This window comes from Thamnophis elegans, chromosome 12, assembly GCF_009769535.1.
Source record: "Thamnophis elegans isolate rThaEle1 chromosome 12, rThaEle1.pri, whole genome shotgun sequence".
NCBI lineage: Eukaryota > Metazoa > Chordata > Lepidosauria > Squamata > Colubridae > Thamnophis > Thamnophis elegans.
The window spans coordinates 35,407,655-35,413,980 of NC_045552.1; the positions used below are offsets into that span (position 1 = coordinate 35,407,655).

The 6,326-nt window shown below is 56.4% G+C and overlaps 1 protein-coding gene across 2 annotated transcripts in view; it reads right to left on the reverse strand.

The window, feature by feature from the left end:
* NEXMIF (neurite extension and migration factor) overlaps positions 1 to 5,168 on the reverse strand; it is a 398,750-nt gene extending 393,582 nt beyond the window's left edge. Inside the window, exons 1-2 of one of the 2 annotated variants that reach the window (XM_032227583.1) lie at positions 4,850 to 5,168; positions 3,427 to 3,478 (exon numbers count right to left, since the gene is read on the reverse strand). The gene's annotated coding sequence lies outside the window, so the exon portion shown is untranslated. The remainder of the gene's footprint in view (positions 1 to 3,426; positions 3,479 to 4,849) is intronic. The other variant, XM_032227582.1, reaches the window with a different exon arrangement.
* Positions 5,169 to 6,326: the final 1,158 nt, after the last annotated feature.

Consider the following 6,326-nt stretch of genomic DNA (forward strand, 5'->3'; position numbering starts at 1 on the left):
GGCTCTTCTGCAGGAATGGCCTTGAAGGAAGCCTGAAGCTGCTACCAAGACAAACCCATTGCTTCTGACTTTTCCCCCTTCCTTCTCAAGGCCAGAATTGAATTCCTCTACCTCCCCTGCCTTCTTAGGTGGACTCTGAGATCTTCCTCAGAGACCCTGTTCCCTTCCAGGTTCTCCCACTCGTCCTCAGGAAGTCCATGAGATGGATAAAGGAGGGCCTTTTCAGCAGTGGTGCCTCATCCACAGGATGCCCTCCCCAAGATTTCCACCTGGCCCTGACCTCCATGCTTTTTCTCCCCAGAGACCATTTAAGGACGGCTGGTTTCAGAGCAAGAGGTCAACCCCTCAGTCACAATCACATTACTTTAATTCTTAATCTTTGGTGTAATGCTGTGGATGTTGTGTTTATGCTGCATTATTTAGATTCAACTTTAGTGCTGCTTTTTGAGATATTTTTATTCCATACAATTTACATTAGATTGTACTGTATTTTAAAATGCATGTAAGTTTTCCAGAGGGCTATTATTGATGGGAAGCTTTTAAAACCAATAAATAACCAACCAACTAACCTTCCTAATGATTCCTAGCACAGAATTTACCATTTAAACACACACACACACACACACACACACACACACACACACACACACTCTAGAGCTCCTAACTGGGGTGGCATTCTGGACTGAAGCCAAAAATTCAGGGGTTTCTAAATAGTGAGATATCCCTGGCTGGGTGTCGCTCGCCCTCCCTCCCTCCCTCCCTCCCTCCCTCCCAGAGGTTCCCAATCAAACACCATTGTGAAGCTCTCCCACCGTTCAGCTCTTAAGAGAATTTTTTGTCTGGCAAGTAATGAAAAGGGGAAGAAACCAGAGGAAACTCAAGAATTGCTTTAGCAAACATCCTCTCCCCAAATTTTCTGAGTGGGGCAGGGCAACCGAAGAAGAAAAGCCTCATTGGGAAAAGAACCAAAAGAAGATTTCCATGTTCTAGTATATAAATCTCTCTCTGTGTGTGTGGCTATATGTTTGGGTGTATATATGTATGTGTGTGTATACACACGCACACGCACGCACACTCTATCTATCTATCTATCTATCTATCTATCTATCTATCTATCTATCGTGTCACTCAGTGATTTTCATGTCTAACATGGGACTAGAACTCCCATCTCCTGGTCTGTAGCCTATAGCCTGTTGCCTTAACTAATAGATGAAATTCTCTCTCTGTAGCATAAGAAGACGCTGTGAAGCTGACCCAGGCAAATGAGGGTGGCAGAAAGTCTTCTGAGTCCAAATTCTGGGTCAGTTTGTCTCCTGAAGGCCATAATATCCGAAAGAAGCATATAAAGAGATAGCCCTTTTTGTGTCCTCTTGCAAATGAATAATGAAGAAGTGGATCAGTGAGAACCTCACTATCAATTCCTAAGCCTATTTTCAAGCACACCCTTTGAGAGCCCCCTTTGCCCCCTTCCACTCAGCCGAGGGCTGCATGGGGAGCCTTGTCAGGATGGGAGTCCTCACAAAAATCCGGACAGAGCATTTGGGAGGACAAGATACACACGGAGAAGGAATTAAAGCATGTAAGCCAAGTCTATTCATTTGCAGGAATGGAACGGAGCACTGGTGCATAGCAGATGTACTCACTGAACAGGTTGATTTAACAGGCATGTTGCATGCCAAATCTTACCCATGCGTTTGCATAATTGCTGCAGCCTGTTCTTTTGACAAATATTTATTTTTAAAAAAATACGGAAGATTGAGCTGCCTGCCGTGTCCCTATACATCAAGAGATTTGGGAACAGCCATGGTAGCGGGAAGGGGATGTTCTCTACTCTGATTGGACCTGCAGCATGCCAGAGGCTTGTAGAATCCTAGAGGTGGAAGGGCTCTTTGAGGTCATCAAGCCCTACCCCCATGGCACAAAAAGCCAAATTAAAACAACTCTATCATTCTATTGTTATTCTGTTATTCTTTCTATGATCACATATCCCATCAAGCCCAAAGAAAGTCTGGAATGGTATAGGACTTCCTGCCATAGGCAGGGGGTTGGGCTAGAAGATCTCCAAGGTCCCTTCCAACCCTATTATTCTATGTTCTATGCTCTATCTCTGGAAAATGATTCTTCTTGGGTATATATAGAGAAGGGAAACCTGCTTTCTGTTTGGCCACCAATGCCACCGATCTCAAGAAATAGTTCAACAGCACTAACAGATTTTCCTTTCGTTTTTCTCCTCAAGAATAAACATCTCAGGTCCTTCCATTTCACTTCCTCCTGCTTGCACTTCTCGACCTATTCTAAGGTGCCCGGAGCCATCCTAAGTGGTGATAACCACCAAGCAGCACAGTCAAATCACGGCCGGCAGTGCTCAAAAGCTCTTAGAATTTTCACCAATGGCCCCATGAAGTCCATAACTCTGCCCTGTGCCGGCTTTGCCATTGGCTGCTCCTCAACTGGCAGCCTCAACACTTCCATTGTTCTGCTAATTGGGATGTCCCAGAAGGGCAGTGCCTGGCTTGGCAAACCAAATATTCCAAGGACCACTGACATTCCTACAGTCACATCCAACCAGTGACTTTTAAAAACCAGATAGACTGTGCTTGCTTAATCAAGTGGTTAGGGATTTCAATTTTTTTTTACACAAAAAGAGGAGAGAGAGAGACGGACGGAGGGAGAGGGAAGAGGGAGGGAGGGAGAGATTGTGCCTTATAATAATTTGATCTGATATTCCATGCACATTCCTGCTCCAAATTCCTTGGATGCAACTGAATGCAAGACCTAAATAAAATGGGGTGCTTATGTAATGCCACACGTATAGTTATGTACAATCTCTTTCCTAGCATCCAGTTTCCCCCCACCCACCCAGGGGCAATTGCGCAGCCAGGCTTCTCAAAGGCATCAGCAACTACCTTCCTGATTCAAATGCCAGGGAGGAAAGTCAGTCAGTCCTTTGGCCAATAAAAACATTGACACCAAGAAGCAGCCAGTCCACATCACGCACAGAGGTCTTGTGATTCCATCCACGTAGCTTCCCAGGTGCAGAAGGCAAGGAGAGGAGTTTTCCTGGAAGACTGTTGGGACACATCCTCTTAATGCCGGCCTGCAAAAGAGGCCCGGAGATCTTTCTTTGCATGGAGACTTCACCAACACGTTCCCTAGATGGAGCTCTGCAATGGAGCTCCCCACTTCTGCAGCCCCACATCTAAGCTGTTTGGCTTGGAGGGTCTTCTGGCCACGCGCACCCATGCTCGGAAGACAGCTCTACCACGGTGGACCCGGGTGAAGGGAAAGGACCACCTGTTGGTTGGAGGCCTTCAGGGGGAAGAGCTCAAAGCAACAACATGAAGCAGAGCAGGGAAGGTGAGGAACTACACTACTTGCTCCCCTCCCGCAACCCTTTCAGGCCCAGCCTGGCACAAGTCCACCTACTTCAGAAGGCCACGGGTTCAATCCCTCACATCCTTCGCATCTCCAGATGGAGCTAAAAAAAACCCAAAACACCTGCTTAAAAATCCGGATGAGTTTACTGCCAGTTTTCCTGTCTTCTGATATTTCTCCCTTCCTGCTCCTTCTCTGGTATCTACTTGCTGCAGCCTTTTCAGCAAAAAACGTGAATCCTCCCCCAAATATCTTCCATCTGCCTTCTCTCTGCTTTAATGCAGCCCAATCAGGCCCCCTCTTATTGCACAGGAGACTTTGCACTTGTTGCTGCTCCCTTCCCTAACCAATGGGTTATCTCTCAACATGCCCACCGGCCAAAGGTCGCCCTCTGCCAGCCCAGGGCTCGACTGGCCCCAAGAGAGCAAAGCCTCTTGTGCTGGGAAAGCAAAAACGACGAGGCTTCCTGGGCAGACGGTCCCCGGCATCCACGGCTGGCTTCTCCCTTCCCCACTCGGGGGGAGATTCAGCCCATCAGCCACTTTTCTCCCATTAGCCGCTGGAGGGGGGAGGGGGGCTGTGATCCTGGCTGGGCTGCTCCCTTCCTCCCCAAGTTTTGCCGGCCCCATTCAGGGCTCCCGGGCTTCAGGGAAGGGAAGCGAGCGCAGAGCAACGCCGCCTTCGCAGCCTGGGCAAGAATGAAAAGGCCGCAAGCGGGGCTCGCTTCCAACCCCCGAAGCCGCAGCCCCGAGGCCAGGCCAGCCCGCTGTCCCCGCACCGCGCCGAAGAACCCGACTCGTCCCGGCCTCCTCGACGCCTCCGCCAGCAGCGCAGCCGAGCGATGCCTCTTCGCCGCCTCCCGCATTTCACTTCGGAGCCGCCCGGGCGAGGGCAGCGGGAGGCCCCGCCGCAGCCCCCCGCGCCCGGGCCCGCCGCCGCCGCGCCAGCCGAGCCCTCCGGAGCTCCCGGCCAGTCCCCCGGGGAGCGCGCGGGAGGGCCCGGCGGGCCAGGCCGGCTGCGAGGGCTCCGCGTCCAACAAAGGCTGCCTCCCCTCCCTCTTTTGGGCAGCTCTACAAAGAGACGAAAGGCTGCAACTCGGAGCCAGGCGCGCCCCGACGCCCCCCCGGCAGCCCCGGGCTGGGCAGCGCTTCGGCTCCCCGGCCGCCGCCGATGCCCGCCCTTATCCTCCTCCCGCGGCTGCGGACAGAGAGGATCCGCCAACGGCCCCCGCCGCCCCTCACCCCCCCGCCCGGCCCCCGCGGCTGCCGGGCTCGCCTGCCCCGCTGCCAGCGAGGGGGGGGGCGCTGCCGGGGACCGCGAGGCTGCGCCGCCCGCATCGCCCCTCCGCCGCCCGGGCCTCCCCCGCCCGTTCGCCCCTCCTGCAGCCGCAGCTCGCCGGAGAAAAGCCGCCGCCGACCCCTCCCCCCCGCCTGGCACAAAAGCCCCCGCCCGCCCCGCCCCGCCCGAGGCTTACCTTGCGGCGGCGGCCGTTGCGGGCTCTGGGCGGCGAGGCAAGGGCAGCGGCTACTGCGGCACTGGCGGCGGCGGCGGCGGCTCCTCCATGAGCCCTGCGCTCCAGCGCGTGCAGGTGGACGCGCCTGCCTCTGCCTCCGCCTCCTCCTCCGCCGCCGCCGCCGCCTCCGCCTCCACGGCCGGGAGGGGCCAAGGATGGAGAAGCGGACGGAGCAGCTGCCGCCGGAGCCGCCAACTCGGCCCCGCGCAGCGCCGCTCGGGCGGGAGGGAGGGAGGGAGGGGCGCGCCTGACACCCCCCTGCCCCTCCCTCCTCCTCCGGCGCGGCGGCTGAGCTCCTCGCCTCCCCCGCCCCCCCCCCCCGGGCCGCCTTCCCCCATCCTGCCTTCCTGCGCTGCCCGGGGATCTCCCCCGCCCGCCCGCTCGGCCTTTCCCTGGGCCCGGGGCGGGGCGCGGGGCTGAAGGCGGCGCTGCACCTGCCCTGCGAAGGGCGCGGAGCCTCCGGCCGGACGCTTCGGGCGCTCAAGCGTGCGGCGGACGGTCCTACCGGGCGGAGAGCCGCGAGGCGGCCGGGAACCGCGGCGGCGGTGCGCTCACCCGCCCTTCCCTGTGCGCCGGGCCGGGAGCCGAGCCGAGCCGCGCTTGAGGCTCCCGCGCCTGTGGCGGAAGGCAGCCCGGGTGAAGCGCCATGGGGCCGGAGGGGGGGGAGGGCTGCGGCGCCCGGAACAACCGGCCCGGCGGAGGCCGAGTGGGCGCTGCCGGGGCCCGGTGAGCGGAAGCTTCTTGGTGCAGCCGCCCTGCAGCTCCGGACGCCGCCGCCGCCTCAGGGTTGCCCCGCGGCTCCTGCTCGGGACCGGCCGACGGACGGTCTTAAGCAGCGTTGCTCGCTAAGCTCCAGGCCGGAGTCAAAGCGGGGCCGGCGGGGGCTTTGAGTGGATGTGGGGCCCGAGGCAGCGGCCGAGGTCCTGCACGAGACCAGGCAATCTCCCTTCCCTGCGGCTGTGCGGGGCTTGGACTGCTGGTGGTCCGGCACACCTGGAGGGCGCCGCGTTGCGGAAGCTCTTCCCCGGCTGCCCCCGAGCGCTGCCTTCCTCCAACTGAAGGGGCTTCGGGACAGAACCGGAGAGCGGAGAGGAGCCTTTCAGTTCCTCCGAGGAAAGCGGCGATGTTTAAGAGCAACCCAGCAGCTTTTCTTTTCCAAAAAACGCCCTACAACCCAGGGACATACAGGGATGGAAGGGAGAAAATAAACCTGTTTTGGTGAACATAAAAGAAATCTTTCATAAAAGAAATACAGCCAGTACATAAATAATTAAGAGGTTGCTTTCCTGCCCTGTAAATTTCAACTAATTTCAGAAGACAAGTTGCTATCATAAAAACATATATATGGAATTTGCATATTTATATCAAAGGAATTCTATAGAATGAATGTTGCTCTCCATGCCTCATTCTTATATCTGAGTTCTCCAATCCAGGATGA